Raw genomic sequence first — 17,054 nt, forward strand, 5'->3', positions numbered from 1 at the left:
TTGTAATCATGTCTTGTCTCTCCGCTGACTGGTTAGCACACAACAAAAGCCTTTCACTGAACCTCTGTACACGTGACAATAAACCAATAATATCTCTCTCTCTCTCTCTCTCTCTCTCTCTCTCTCTCTCTCTCTCTCTCTCTCTCTCTCTCTTTTCTTTAATGCTTACAATACAATACAATACAATTTATTGTCATTTGGACCCCGTGAGGTCCAAACGAAATGCCGTTTCTGCAGCCATACATTACAACAAATAGACCCAAGACACAACATATTTTACATAAACATCCATCACATTGCTGTGATGGAAGGCCAAAAAAACTTCTCTCTCCACTGCACTCTCCCCCCCCATGTCAGAGTCAAAGTCAAAGCCCCCGGCGGGCGATGGCGAATTGTCCCGTGGCCATTAAAGCCACGCCGGGTGATGCAAGGTCGCACACCGGGTCTTGGTGTTAGAGCCCCCGGTGCGCGCTCGCAGCCCGCCGCCATTCCAAGCCGCGCGGGACGGTGATGTAGGCCCCGCTCCAGGAGCTCTTCAACCCCGCAACTCGGGCGGGAGAAGTCGCCGTTGCGGAAGCCCCGAAAAGCGGTCTCCCTCCAGGGACCCGAGGGCTCCCGGTGCCGTCCGCCAAACCCGCAGTTGCAGCCACCGAATCTCCGGGGGTCGGGCCGCAGCAGCGTCCACCACAGCTCCACCCGCTCTGGACTCGGCCAGCTCCGCGACGGTGAGGTGAGTGTCGGCACTGGAGCCCCCGGTTTTCCTGTTGGAGGCCGCTCCTCGTTGCAGCCCCAACGACAACGGAGACCCGACAAAGAAAAGGTCGGGTCTCCCGTGCAGGGAGAGATTTAAAAGTTACCCCCAACCCCCCCACACCACCCCCACCCCCCCCCACACACATACCCCAACAAAAATAACAAAAACTACATTAAAACATAGACATAAAATAATAAAAACGCAGACGGACTGCAGAGGCCGCTGCTGGCGAGAGCCGCGCCGCCTACCGGATCCAAACGAAAAGCTTGATATTGAAGTTAGACATAAAGCTGGAGTCACTTAGTGGAACAGGCAGCGACTCTGGAGAGAAGACCCTTCTTCAGACTGTTGAGCCCCAGGTTCCCAGCCAAGGTCTGTAGAATCATAGAAATCCAAATAAAGTCTATGTGTGTTAGTTGACTGTGTGTGATGTATGTGTGTGTGTGTGTGTGTGTGTGTGCGTGTGTGTGGGAAGGAGAGGAAGAAGAGAAGGGAGAGGGGGAAGTAGAGAAAGAAGGGAGGGAGGGAAGGATGGATAGAAGGGGAGGGAAGGGAAGGAGAGGGCCTGCGGCAGGAGCAGATGCCGGGGACGGGGGGATGGGTGTGAGTTGAAGCCGAGGTTTGTAAACGTTGCTCCAATCCCCGGCCCGGCCCTCCCTGTATTGTTCACGTCTCCCCGGGGAGAGAGGGGGGGGGGGGGGGGGGGGGGGGGGGAGCCGGGGCTGTGTGCGTGAAGCACGGCACTGAAGGGACGGGAGCGCTGCCCCAGGACCGCGAGATAACGACCCACCTCCCCCGCTCTCCCTTCTCGCTCACACCCCCTTTCCTGTCCACCGCTTTCTTCCCCGTCCACCCCTCTACTCTCTCTCCACCCCTCTCCCCCCTCCACCCGGGGTTAATCTACCTGAGCTGAGAGTAGATTACTCTGGTGCGGGGCCCCCTTACTATAAAGGCCGGCACTGCCCCCCACCCCCCATTCCCTCCGACACGGACACGGAGCGAACTCCGGACCCTTTTTTTGTTAAACATCTATTTCCTTGGGTGTTTTAAAAAAAAATTCCCCCTTACCATTTCCGCACTTTTTCGATGGCTGCCATGACCCGTTTGATGTCATCCTTCGTCCTGCTCCTGGTCTCGGCCCGCACCAATCTGCCTGACATGCTGTGTGTGTGTGTGTGTGTGTGTGTGTGTGTGTCTGTGTGTGTGTGTGTGTGTGTGTGTGTGTTTGTTTGGCGGAGTCTGAGGGGCGAAGCGCCGGCACCACGAGAGAGCGAACGCGCGGACAGACGGACGAAAACAACGTTCAAAGAGCGGAATAAGTGACATTTTGGGTCGAGACCCTTCTTCAGACCGACAGTCAAGGGAAAGGGAAACGGGAAATATAGGCATATCTTCCATTCATTTGTCCTTAGTACCGTCTATAACTCTTGTTCCTCTTTCCCCTGACTCAGTCTGAAGAAGGGTCTCAACCCGAAATGTCATCTGTTCCACTCTATCAACGTTGCTTTCGTCCGTCTGTCCGCTTGTTCGCTCGCCCTTGGATTAAGTAGCGCAGCATAAAGGGCCTGTACCACGAGCATGCGACTGCATGCAGCGTGCGCGACCTAACGTGGTCGCTTGAGCCGTACGGCCTCGCGGGGCCGGTCCCACTTCGATCGCCGGAGCCGTATGGAGTTGTGCGGGGCTGGTCCCGACATCGCGCGGGGCTGGTCCCGACATCGCGCGGGGCTCCGAAAAAGTGACACTGTCCAAAAATCCCGCGCGGCAACAGCCTGTCGGCCCGCAGCCGTATTGAGGCCATACGCAGCGTCTCGACGCCGTACACAGCAGCTGGATGCCGTATGCAGCGTCTTGACAGCGTAAGCCTAGTGCGTGGCGTTGCGCGATGACGTCACCGCCCGGCGTGCCGTTGCGTGATGACGTACCTGCCCGACGTCGTGTGATGTCCAAATTCAGTCGGCCCGCCCCCTGCCCAGCTGATTGGTGAGTATGATGTCGGGACCAGCCCCGCACAACTCCATACGGCTCCGCAGTTGGAAGTGGGACCGGCCCCGCGAGGCCGTACGCCTCAAGCCACCACGTTTGGTTGCGCTCGCCGCATGCAGTCGCATGCTTGTGGGACAGGCCCTTAAAGCTGCAAATTCATGCATAGGATGGAAACTGGAAATTGAAAACTAGGGGAACGCCGTCCCCCTGCGTACCCCCCCCCCCCCGTCCCCCCCCCCCCATTTCCATCACTGTTTATACCGTATCTTTGGTAAGAAGCTGTAGTGCGCGGCAATGATACTAGGTGCGGCGTGACGGATGGTCGGAGCGAATGGCGTGCCCCGCACTGCGGCAGCGGCTCCACCTCCTCCTCCTCCTGCACCCTGACTGCCCTGATAGCGCCATTGCGTGCCACTCTGCCAACGGCGATGACCGCTTTCAAAACAAACCCTCCCACATGCCGAGGCCGGGAGGGGGAGGCCTCCTTCTGCCGTCTGAAGCAGCTGCACCAAAGACCCTATAGCTATAGGATATTTGAGCTGCACCGCTCAGCCCCGCACCTTACTGTTGACTGGCGGAGGAGAGGAGGCGGTGGCGAGGAGATCCCAACTGCCTCCCCTTTTGGCAGCGGCACTTGGCGGTGGACAGGGACTGCCAAGGTAGCGGGACGATGATGCCGCCCATGTCCGATGAGCGCTGACCTTCTTTCCTCCCCAGCTCCCCCTCTCTCTCTCTCTCTCTCTTGGATAATGGATGGGATTTATATAGCGCCTTTCTAATACTCAAGGCGCTTTACATCGCATTATTCATTCACTCCTCAGTCACACTCGGTGGTGGTAAGCTACTTCTGTAGCCACAGCTGCCCTGGGGCAGACTGACGGAAGCGTGGCTGCCAATCTGCGCCTACGGCCCCTCCGACCACCACCAATCACTCACACACATTCACACACATTCACACACAGGCAAAGGTGGGTGAAGTGTCTTGCCCAAGGACACAACGACAGTATGCACTCCAAGCGGGATTCGAACCGGCTACCTTCCGGTTGCCAGCCGAACACTTAGCCCATTGTGCCATCTGTCGTCCAACTAGTGTGAGCAAGTAATTGATATTTAAAAGTAATATATGGGACAGGTTTTGTTCTGCACATTGTGAGTGCCTGGAACACTGCCAGCGGTGGTGGTGGAAGCAGATAAGCTAGTGGAGTTGATAAAAGGCTTTTAGACCTGGATAGAGTGGCTGTGGAGAGGATGTTTCCATTAGTGGGAGAGTCTAGGACCAGAGATCATAGCCTCAGAACATCGCCTATCCAGAGATGCTTGATTAGTGCAGGTGTGAGATGTAATGGGAAGAAGGCAGGAGAATGGGGTTAGGAGGGAAAGATAGATCAGCCATGATTGAATGACGGAGTAGACTTGTTGGGCTGAATGGCCTAATTCTGCTTCCATCACTTATGAACTTATGATCTTGCCTGACCCGCTGAGTTACTCCAGCACTTTATGTCCTTTTCTTTAAACCTGCAAAAATGAGTGTCTGGTTTGATGCACTGGTTTGGCCCCACAATGATTTAGACTGAAGAGTAATTCTCGATCTGAAACGTTCTCGATTTGAAACGTCACCTATCCATGTTCTCCAGAGATGCTGCCTGACCCGCTGATTTTGTTTCCTTTATTTAAATAAATCAGCATCTGCAGTCCCTTGTAGCCTTTTATTTGTCTGGATTTATTTCCTCTGCAGTTTATTAGTTAAGGCTAAATTCACCATTTTATCTAAATGAGCCAAGGACAATAACCAGAGTAAACGGTCACCATGGTAAATGGGAATGCTAATTCGTAAACAAGTGGAGAAATTGCCCTGTGCAACCTCAAACATTTCACCCTGTTGTAGCAAAGTTGTTTCCTCGTTACTCTTGAATGTGCAGATCTGGCTTCATCGCCCTGACACCAGTGCGGACCTACATTTTTGGGGCCCTGAAGCTTGAACTGTTATGGGGGCCCCTTCGCAACCAGCAACGAGGTATGGGTAACTACTGTTATCTTCTTCAATGGGGTTGTCCCACGACAGATCACCACAAAATTTAATTTCTGTCATAAATGTTAATAGTGTTTTTAATTATTTATAATTTTTTTATATTAAATATATTTAGAACGAAATATCCTTCATTTGAACGTTTTTTTGTTTACGGCTAGCCTACATGATACTTTAATACCCTTTTAATTTTTATTTTAACTATTATTTTGTATTAAATTACACTATATCATTAATATGATTCTTTTTTTAAAAACATTCTCATTCAGTAGATCCAACATTTTTAAGCAATGTGGACTAAGCATGATATCTAAAAAAAGTAGGAAGCATTGGCTGGAGGACCGGAGGATGGCTAAGCCCCTGGTGGGGTCCAGGGGCAGCGCCCCGGTGGGGGATCAGGGGGCAACACCCCCTGAAGCTCCTGCATTTTTAATAACTTGAAGGTGATTCATCAAGCTTTCTGCTGGTAATTTACATAACAGAAGCTGAGGGAAGAGTCAGTAAATCACTTCTTCACTTCTTTATTGCACAATGTCCAGAACCTCATTGGACCACTCAAGGTTGGGGTGTTCCTTAAAGGGGCAGGACAGCAGCTTGATTGGGCAGAGCAACTGTCACTTCGAGGTGGTATGGGGCTTGGATTGGGCCAAGTGTCTGAGCCCACCCCTCGGCTGGGACAGGGAGTGTGCAGTTCAGTTCCTGGCCCGGGACCTGAAGAGTTTGCACCAAAGATCATGGTTTGCAGCATGGGTATCGGCTCTGTGGGACTGGGTGGGCCCGGACCTGCTAGAAGTGCGCAATGACATGCTTCTAGCCAGCAGCATATCAGACTCCATGAGGACGGGCGGCATCACTCTAATCTACAAGTAGAAGGGGGAGATGAAGGATATAAGGAATTGGAGACCCATCACATTGTTGAATGTTTATTATAAGATCCTGTCTAAGGCCATCGCCAACCGGGTCAAGTCTGTCCAGGGACGGGTAATCAACCCGGACCAAACCTGTGCTGTACCTGGCAGGAAAATCTCAGACAGCTGGCGCTGCTGAGAGATACCATTGCCTACGTGCAGGACAGACGGGTGATGCATGGTGATGCCTGCCTAGTCAGCTTTGGCCAGGAGCAGGCCTTCGACAGGATATTGAGGGATGTGCTCTCCAAAATGTGATTTGGGGAGGGAATCAGAAATTCGATCAAACTGCTCTACACCGATATCTGTAGTGCAGTCCAAATCAATGGGTGGGAATCAGACGGTTTGCCCTTCAGGTCTGGAGTCAGGCAGGGTTGTCCTCTCTCCCCTGTCTTGTTCGTCTGTTGCATTGAATCTTTTGCCGAGTCCATCAGGGAGGACGCGAGCATAAGAGGAGTGACATTGCCAGGCAGTGGGGGCACTCAGGTCAAAACCTCCCTGTACATCGACGATGTCGCCGTCTTCTGCTCGGATCCCCAGATTGATCAACATCTGCGACCAGTTTGAGAACCGGGAACCAGGGTGAACTGCAGGAAGAGCGAGGACATGCTCTTTGGCAACTGGCCTGACCGATCTTCCGTCCCATTCACTATCAAGCCTGACTTCTTGAGGGTGCTGGGGATCTGGTTCAGGGGGGCTGAGGCATGTAACAAGAATTAGCTGGAGTGGATAGCCAAGGTGGGGAAGAAGCTGCAGCTGTGGAAACAACTCTCCATCTCCATAATAGGCAGAAATGTGGTCATCAGGTGTGAGGTGCTCTCGGGGCTGCTGTACTTGGCGCAAGTGTGGCCTCCCACGCCACAGGGATCACCGGGCCGCCTTCCAGTTCATCAGGGTATAGACTAGGTATGATGGGCCACAATGCACGTCGGCAGACAAAGGGGGTAAAAGCGTGCCCAACGTCGCCCTCACCCTGATGGCCGCCTTCGTGCGTGGCTACATCAGGCGGAGCGTAGAGCCAAGACACGTGGACTCCAAGTGCCACTACCTGCTGAGGTTCTTCCTGTCCCCGGTGTTGCGAAGGATGGGCCTGGCGCAGATGCCACGCAATGTGCCAGTCAGCTAGACATTGCCACCCCATCTGTCGTTTGTGGAAAGGTTCTTCCGGACCAACATCTTTGACCACAAATCCTTCGGGCAGTGATCAGTATGGAACGTCTTGCAGACACTGAAGGGAAAGGACTCGTTGGATCCGGTGGGATGGTTCTCAGAGCAGACTTCCCAGCTTGTCTGGCAAAATGCCTCATCGCCAGAACTCACCAACAAGCACAAAGACCTGGCTTGGCTGGCGGTGAGGGGAGCCCACCCAGTCAGATCCTTCCTACACCGTCAGTACCTCACTACCAGCGCACGCTGCCCTCGGGACGGCTGCTATGGAGACGAGACGGTTTCCCACCTCTTTGCAGAGTGTGGATTCGCAAAGAGAATCTGGAGAGATCTGCAAGGGTCCCTGTCACATTTTATTCCGAACAGCACCGTCACAGAGGACTCTGTGATTTACGGACTGTTCCCAGGGATGCATTCAGAGACTGACATCGAGTGGTGCTGGAAGGTCATCAACTCGGTGAAAGACGCTCTTTGGTTTGTCCGAGCGCTGTTCACCACCCAGCAGAGCTAGATGTCCGTCAGGGAATGTTGCTGACTGGCCTGCTGCAGACTGCAGGACAATAGACAATAGACAATAGGTGCAGGAGCAAGCCATTCGGCCCTTAGAGCCAGCACTGCTATTAGAGCCAACACTGCATAATGTGATCATGGCTGATCATCCCCAATCAGTACCCCATTCCTGCCTTCTCCCCATATCCCCTGACTCCGCTATCTTTAAGAGCCCTATCTAGCTCTCTTGAAAGCATCCAGAGAACCTGCCTCCACTGCCCTCTGAGCAGAGAATTCCACAGACTCACAACTCTCTGTTAGAAAAAGTGTTCCTCGTCTCCGTTCTAAATGGCTTACCCCTTATTCTTAAACTGTGGCCCCTGGTTCTGGACTCCCACAACATCGGGAACATGTTTCCTGCCTCTAGCATGTCCAAACCCTTAACAATCTTATATGTTTCAATAAGATTCCCTCTCATCCTTCTAAACTCCTCGACAAGCCCAGCCGCTCCATTCGCTCAGCATATGACAGTCCCGCCATCCCTGACATTAACCTTGTAAACCTATGCTGCACTCCCTCAAAAGCAAGAATGTCCTTCCTCAAATTAGGGGACCAAAACTGCACACAATACTCCAGGTGCGGTTTTACCTAGGGCTCTGTACAACTGCAGAAGGACCTCTTTGATCCTATACTCAACTCCTCTTGTTATAAAGACCAACATGCCATTCGCTTTCATCACTGCCTTCTGTACCTGCATGCTTACTTTCATAGACTGATGAACAAGGACCCCCAGATCCCGTTGTATTTCCCATTTTCCCAACTTCACGCCATTTAGATGGTAATCTGCATTCCTGTTTTTGATACCGAAGTGGATAACATCACATTTATCCACATTAAACTTAATCTACCATGCATCTGCCAACTCCCCCAACCTGTCCAAGCCACCCTGCATTCTCATAGCAGGAGTACGTGGTGAGGGGCGCACTGAGGCACGGTGCAGCCAACGCCAAGGCTCGGTGGGGGAGGACCACAGTCTAGGGCCCTTCCGCTGCTGGACCAGGGGGGCAGGGTGTGGTGAAGACGCTCCTCAAAATAAGGGAAGGGATCCCACGCCAGTGGGCCACATGAGTGGCAAGGGTGGGGGATAAATTTGAAAAATTTGAGCAATGTATGTAGAATGTATTGAATAATTTGTATAGCCTCCGAAAACGTCGGATAATTTTGTTGCACGGGTCATGTATTGTATATATTGTATATTGTCAAAATATTTTTTTAAAGTATCATCCCTAACCAGCCACCGCTGGGTTGTCCTCGTCCGCGCCTATTTTGTCATATTTTTAAACATTTCAGTAATGTCGAGAAATAAAGCATGAAATTTTCAGATAAGTAGCTTTGGACTCGGCGGGAAAAATGTCAACCGGTATACGTAAAAGTTTTATCGTTCTGGCGTAGACTTTTTACGAAGGTTATACACACACACATCCAATATCAGACTTTTAATAGTTACGAGACCAAGTGGGACCCATTGGGTCCCGTCCCCTCAGCGCATGGTTGAGGGGGATAGGACGTCTGCGACATCACATACACACTAGCCACTCCACCACACACACAAACCAACTCCTCACACACACACTAACCACCCCCTTGATATTATATTAATTTTATTAATTCACTCCTTTTACCCCATCCCCCTCCCCATCGACACACGCATAGCCCACAACTTGTAGGTGCGGCTAGAGGGGGGGGGGGGGTAGAGAGAGCGAGGGCAGAGGTAGGCAGAGGGCAGTGGGCAGGGGGCAGGGGGAATATGGCAGGGGGCAGAGAGCAGACAGAGGACAATGGGCAGAGAGCAGGGGCAGAGGGCAGAGGCAGCGGGTAGAGGCAGCAGTTAGAGGCAGATGACAGGCAGCGGGCAGAGGGCAGAGGCAGAGCGCAGGGGCAGCGGGTAGAGTCAGTGGGTACAGGCAGAGGGCAGAGATAGAGGCAGATGGGGCGGGGCAAAGAGGGAGCGGGAGGAGGGCAGAGAGTGGGTGGGTGGGCAGAGAGGGAGGGGGGTAGAGTTTGAGGGGTGGGTGGGGGGGGGGGGGCGCGGCATCACAGGGGAGGGCTGGTTCCTGAACGCAATATTCCCTCACTCTGGGCTGCAGGCTGCGGAAACAACCTGCCCGACTTGCTCATTCTTTCTGCGCCTTGAATAACCAGGGGGACGGGGGGAGTGGTCATTGGGATGACATCTCTCACGGCGCGAGGAAGACGGCAGGTACGCAGACGCATTGTGACGTCATCAGCGAAAGACAGTCATTTTTATTTCAAAGTGTTGTCCGATTTTTTAACATTTTCAGTAATAACTCGAGAAATAAAGCATGAAATTTTCAGATTTCGGACTCCACAGGAAAAATCTCCAGCGGAATATGTAAAATTGTTACTGTTACCTCGTCATTTTTTCATGAAGATGCGACCACACACAAATTAATAAACACACACACATCCACATACAAGATCAGACTTTTAATAGTTACTAGACCAAGTGGGACCCGTTGGGTCCCCTCCTCTCAATGCGCGTTTGCGGGGGGGGGGGGGGGGGAGCGACAAGGGGCAGCCTGCGGCATCATACACACTCTAAAACCCCCCCTACACACACACACCCATAACAACCCCCCACACACACTAACCACCCCCCTTGATATTATATTAATATTATTCATTGGCTCCTTTTACCTATCCATTGAAGCATAGCCCCCAACTCGCAGGCGCTTCTAGAGAGGGCGGAGGGGTAGAGAGTGAGGGCAAAGAGAGAGGCGGCAGAGACTGAGAGAGAGGGGCAGAGACCAAGAGAGAGGGGCAGACAGGGACAGGGGGGGCAGAGACAGAGACAGGGGGGGAGAGAGGGGGCGGGTGAGGGGTGGGAGGGAAGGGTGGAGCGGGTGGGAGGGGAGGGGGGAGGGCGTGGTGGGGAGGGGGAAGAGGTTGAAGGGGAGGGGGGAGAGAGGGTGAGGGGTGAGAGGGAGGAAGAGAGAGCAGGAGGAGGGAGAGAGAGAGCAGGGAAGAGGAGGGAGGGGGGTCGTAGGGGGAGTGGGTGTGCGAGAGGAGGGGGAGAGAGAGGAGGGGGTAGAGGGGGAATGGGGGAGAGAGAGGATGAGAGAGAGAGGGGGGGAGGAGAGGAGAGAGGGGGGGAGAGAGAAAGGGGGGAGAGAGAGGGGGGAGAGAGAGGGGGGAGAGAGAGGTGAGGGAGGGAGGGATGGGAGAGAGGAGGCAAGGAGAGAGTGGGGGGGTGTAGAGGAGGAGGAGGAGCACGGGGGGTAGCAGATCGCGGCCCGGGGGCTGCTCGTGGGGTGGGGGGGGGGGCGGCAGCTTGCAGCACAGTGGCAGTTCACAACTGGTTGGCAGCTCTGGGGGCAGCTTGCGGGGGATCAGCAGCTCGTGACCCTGGGCAGCTCGCGGGGTGCGGGGAGCGGCAGTTCGTGGGGGTGGGGTGGGCAGCAGCTCAGGCCTGGGGGCAGCTTGCAGGGGGGTCGGCAGCTCGCGGGGGAGGGGGTGGTGGCAGCAGCACGTGGGGGGGGGGGTTTGTCACTGGCAGCACAGACGCAGCACGCAGAGCCATTGTGACATCATCTGCCAAAGCCGCTAAGATTTTATTTTCAAAGAAATTTCAGATTTGTGAACATTTTCATAAATAATTTGAGAAATAAAGCAGGAATTTTTCAGATAAGACTCTTTTGGACCACACGGGATAAAACTCTACAGGAATATGTAAAAATGTTCCTGTTCGCGCGTCGTTTTTTCGAGTAAATGTCATCACACACAAACAAATAAATACACACACACATTCAAGATTAAAATGTCAAGCAACCGGGAGATCAGGTTGGTTCGCACGTGCTGAGCGAAGATGTTCAGTGAAACGATTGCCCAGTCTGCATTTGGTCTCGCCAATGTATTAGAGTCCACATCTTGAACAATGATACAGTAGATGAGGTCAGAGGAGGTGCAAGTGAACCTCTACCTAACCTGAAATGACTATCTGGACAGAGTCGAGGAAGGAGGTATAGCGACTGGTGTTGCATCTCCTGTGTTTTCAGGGGAAGGTTACTGGGGAGGTGATGGTTTGGTTAGGAAGGGATGAGTTATGTAGTTATATTGTTTTTATTCAGTGGATAATAATTCCTTCTTTAGACAAAGCACTAATCCCCAGATCTGCATTAATATTTTAATTGTGTGTGTGTTCAGTGTTAGCTCACTCAAAGTGTAATGGTCACATTTGATGACAATGAAATGACCGTAAGCTTGGCGTTTCTCTCAGGGAGGGCAGAGAGCGTTCCACATCTCTTCAGTTTTCATCGCAGCAATGGGATCAAAACTATAGTCGACAAACTCTGCATTCCACATGGCAATGCCTCCCAGCTTGAACTTCTTCAAGAAAGTCGTCCTCAATGAAATGCTCTCTGGATCGTCGTACCAGACCTCGTGGAACGCCTTATCTTTCTGTTGTGGAAGCAAAGAGTGGGCTTAGTTGCTGGATTTCTTTAACAAAACAGTGCAAAGTCCATGATAAAAATGACACAAAGTACTGGAATAACTCAGAGGGTAAGGCAACATCCCGGGAGAACATGGATGGGTGACATGTAGGAAGGAACTGTAGATGCTGGTTTAAACCGAAGATAGACACAAAAAGTTGGAGTAACTCAGCGGGTCAGACAGCATATATGGAGAAAAGGAATAGGTGACATTTGGAAAAGTCTGAAGAAGGGTCTTGACCCAAAATGTCACCTAATCCTTTTCTCCAGAGATGCTATCTGACCCGCTGAGTTACTCCAGTTTTATGTGTCTATTTATGGATGGGTGACGTTTTGGTTGTGATGGTACCTGCTTCATCTATTTCTCTGCCAATCCGTTCCATATACCTAACACCCTTTGTGTAAAATAGTTGGTCCTCAGGTTCCTATTAAATCTCACCCCCCCTCCACACCTAAAATATATCAATTAAAAAATCTCAAAAGACACAAAGTGCCCTATTCAATGTGTCTGAAAAATGGCACCTATTCATATTCTCCAGATATGCTGCCTGACCTACTGTGTTACTCCAACACGTTGTACCCTTATTTTGTAAACCAGTATCTGCAGTTCTTTGTTTTTACATTATAAAATTGAATTTCTTAGAGTCATAGAGTGACACAGCGTGGAAACTGACCGTCCGACCCAACTTGCCCACACCAGCCAACACGTGTCCCAGCTACACTAGTCCCACCTGCACGCATTTGGTCCATATCCCTTAAAATCTGTCCTATCCATGTATCTGTCTGACTTTTTCTTAAATCAGTATCAGTATCAGTATCAGTATCAGTATATCTTTATTGTCATTTCCTGAGTACTCACATACCCAGAGGAAACAAAAAAACGTTGCTCAACCAGTGTCCATTCAGTGTGCAGTACAAATAACAACAAATAACTAGAAATAAAAAACATATATCATGAACAAATTAAATTAAACACTCTACTCTCTACTAAACATCAACAGGCGTTCCGATCGACAGCTGCTGCAGTGTGTCCAGGTTGATGGTTGGTGCCCGATACTTTGGCAGAGGGCTAAGTCCGTTTATCAGTCTTATAGCCTGCGGGAAGAAGCTGAGGAGCATCCTGCTGGTTTTGCAGCTAATGCTCCTGTACCTCTTCCCAGATGGCAGGATGGAGAATATGTGATGCGATGGGTGGTAGGGGTCTTTGATGATGGAGATGGCTCTGTTGATACATCTCTTCCTGTATATATCCAGCAAGAAAGGGAGTGGAGCACCAATAATCCTGCTGGCGGTCTTCACAATCCTGTCAAGTTGGTGCCGTTCGTACGCCTTGCAGCTCCCGAACCAGGAAGTGATGCCGTTGGTTAATGTGCTCTCGATTGTCCCCCTATAAAAAGTTCGTAGATGTGTAGTGGGGAGACCTGCTTTACGTAGTCTTCGGAGAGGGTGTAGTCGCTGCTGGGCTCTCTTGACCAGTGCTGTGGTGTTGGTTGTGGACATCAGGTCATCTGACAGGTGGAGTCCTAGGAACTTCACGCTGCTGACATAAATGTTGGGATAGTCCCTGCCTCAACCACCTCCTCTGCAAGCTTGTTCCATAACTTATCTTTGAAATAAAGATATTGGGATATAATCTCTGCCAGCATATTTATTCTCTTATAATCCAGATAATGTGTATGTTTTTATACATCATACTCTATTTACAATGTTCTTTGTTCTATTTTTAAAAAAGTGCAAGAACCACAATGGGGTAGACTAGAGGACCTGGAATACATCGTTAACATATATGAGAGGTCTAGGTTTATTTTATAGCTTTATGATAATTATTGTCATGTGTACCGAGGTATAGTGAAGAGCTTTGTTTTGCAGGGTGTTCAATCAGATCAGACAATACTATACATAAATACAACAAAGACAAACTCAAGTACACCAGGCAGAGCAAAGGGGAAGATACAGAGTGCAGAAAACAGTTCTCAGCATTGTAGTGCATCAGTTCCAGAGACAAAGTCCAATATCTGCAATGGGGTAGAGGTGAATTGGACAGTACTCTAGCTTATGAAAGGATCGTTTAGAAGCCAGATAATAGAATGGAAGTAGCTGTTCCTGAGTCTGGTGGTGCGCAGTTTCAAGCTTCTGTTTCTTCTGCTCGAATGGGCATGGAGAAGAAGGAATGACCAGTGTGGGACAAGTATTTGATTGTGTTGGCTGCTTTTCTGAGGCAGTGTGAAGTGTAGATCAGTTTTGTTTATTGTCAAGTGTACCGAGGTACAGTGAAAAGCTTTTGCTGCGTGCTAACCAGTCAGCGGAAAGACTATACATGATTACTATCGAGCTATTTACAGTATACAGATACATGATAAGATACAGAACGGTGTCAATTCTCTGCGATTCTTTGCGGACTTGGGCAAGTCCGTTTATCAACTCAATTGGGAAGTGAATTGACTTGTTAAACATGACAATGTTTCCATAATATAAAACTTATTTTGATGTACTGACCGTAGCTGTGTATTCTCCAGTGGACTTACCTTATAGACAAAAAATGGGGCTTTCAGGTCGTCATCCCAAATCCTACCGGACATTGACTTGGGCAAAAGTCGCAGGATATCTTTGTACGGGATCCTGGTTGCTCCGACATTACTGCAGGGCGCTCCTTCAAAAGCTATCTTATGTATTTCACATCTACCTGCCTGAAAATTATAAATGAATGAGAAAGTAGAAAGGGTGGCACGGTGACGCAGCGGTAGACCACCAGGGGCGCCGGGGCGATGGCTGCCGTTTTTTCATTCTTTTGTTATTATTTAGTTTGTTAAAAGTTTTGTTTTTAATGTTCTTCAGTTTGTTTTATGTGGGGAGAGGGGGGAGGGGATCGGGGGAAACTTTTTTTCAAGTTCTTACCGTCACGGAGATGTGATCCATTTTCGGATCACATTCTCCGGGCTCTGCGGCCTACCATCAATGGAGCTGGAAGCCTCCTCGGACTGTCGTGAGCCCCACGGCGGGGCGTGAACTTAACATCAGAACTGATCCGCTGCCTGGGATCGCTCCCACCACGACCACCTCGGACTTTAACTCAAGGGCTCATGGTCTTGGGTGAGGCCAAGTCGGGAGCTCCAATGTCACGGAAGGTTCACCAGCCCCGACGCGAGGTTCGATCGTCCAGCGCGGGGGAGCTGACATTCCTTCGATGAGGGAGCGGATCACCTCGACGCGGAGAGCCCGAACGCCGCCGACTATGGGATTTAAGATCATCCCGTCAACGGAGGGCTCGAGGTCCACGACCGAGGAAGAACTAAGGAAAGTACTTGAACTTTATTTCACCTTCCATCACAGTGAGGAATGTGTAGGAGTCACTGTGGTGGATGTTCATGTTAAAATGTGTTTTTGAAGTGATCTGTTACTTTTAACTGTTTGACTGGCCTGGCCAATGAAATTCCTCGTATGTTGCAAAACATACTTGGCGAATAAAGTGTGATTCTGATTCTGAGTTGCTGCCTCACAGCGCCAGACACCGGGTTCGTCCTGACTACGAGTGCTGCCTGTACGGAGTTTGTATGATTTCTCTGTCATCGTGTGGGTTTTCTCCGGGTGAACCGGTTTCTTCCCACGTTCCAGGTTAATTGGCTTGATATAATTGTAAATTGCCCAAGTGTGTGTAGGATAGTGTTAGTGTGCGGGGATCGCTGGTCGGTGGGCCAAAGGGCCTGTTTCCACGTTATCTCTAAACTAAACTAAACATAAAAATGTTCGCTTTGGTAATTAAAAAAATACGGTAAATGAATGACTGATTGATAGGTAAAGAAGTCAAGCGAGAAACAAGCCCTTCGGCCCACTGAATCCATGCTGAGCAGTGATCACCCGTAGTTCCATCCTACACAATCGGGACAAGTTACAGAAGCCAATTAACCTGCAAACCTGTACGCATTTGGAGTGTGGTAGGAGATCGGGGCACCCGGAAGAAGCCCACACAGTTACAGAAAGAACGTACAAACTCTGTTCAGGCAGCACCCGTAGTCAGGATCGAACCCGGGTCGCGGGCGCGGTAAAGCGGCAACTCTACCGCTGCGACACCATGCCAAATCGTTAATTTAAATCTCCACCTCAGCCCATTCCCCATCTCTGTCTTTGGCCTCTTACCTTCTTCAAGATGAACCAGCGGCTGGCACCTCATCTGCTGATGCCTTGAGACAGTGGCACTACCCACCTCATCTGCTGATGCCTTGAAACAGTGGCACTTCCAGCTGTGCCAATATGCTACCCACAGTATAATACTAAAATAAAACGAATATTTCAAATCCTAATGTAAAAAGTTATTGAAATAATCTGGAATAAATCCAACCAAAGGTTCATATAATGAGAAGAAGTTTAGTATAAGATGATGAGGGGTGGCACGGTGGCCCAGCAGTAGAGTTGCTGCCTCACTGCGCCAGAGACCAGGGTTCGATCCTGACTACGGGTGCTGCCTGTACAGAGTTTGTACGTTCTCCCTGTGACCACATGGGTTTTCTCCAGGTGCTCCGGTTTCCTCCCACACTTCAAAGTCATGCAGGTTTGGAGGTTAATTGGCTTCTGTAAATTGTTGCTAGTGTGTAGGATAGAACTACGGGTGATCATTGGTCACCGTCGACTCGGTGGACAAAGGGCCTGTTTCTCGCTGTATCTCTAAACTAAACTAAAACAATGATATGTCTCGTTTCTTATTTAGTGTTAAAGATTCATTTCTCACAGACACTGCAGTGAGGCAAGTTTAATCTAAAGGATAAAGGTAATCTAAACAGAGTCATAAAGTCACAGTCACACAACGTGGAAACAGACCCTTTGGCCCAACTTGCCCAGGCCAACCAAGATGCCCCATCTACACTAGACCCACCTGCTTGCATTTGGCCGATATCTCTCTAAACCTGTCCCATCTATGTAGTTGTAAGTACCTGTCTCAACTACCTCCTGGCAGCTCATCCATACACCCACCATCCTCTGTGTGAAAATGTTGCCCCTCGGGTTCTTAGTAACTCTTTCCCCTCTCACTTTAAACCTACGTCCTCTGGTCCTTGATTCATCTACCTTGGACTCTGTGTGTTCACCCGATCCATTTTCCTAAGTCCTGGCCTGCAAAACCTCTCACTAGTTTAGTTTTGGTTTAGTTTATTTTCACGTGTACAGAGGTTCAGTGAAAGGCTTTTGTTGTGTGCTAACATCTTACCTCAAGGGCAACATCT

This window comes from Amblyraja radiata, chromosome 10, assembly GCF_010909765.2.
Source record: "Amblyraja radiata isolate CabotCenter1 chromosome 10, sAmbRad1.1.pri, whole genome shotgun sequence".
Lineage (NCBI taxonomy): Eukaryota > Metazoa > Chordata > Chondrichthyes > Rajiformes > Rajidae > Amblyraja > Amblyraja radiata.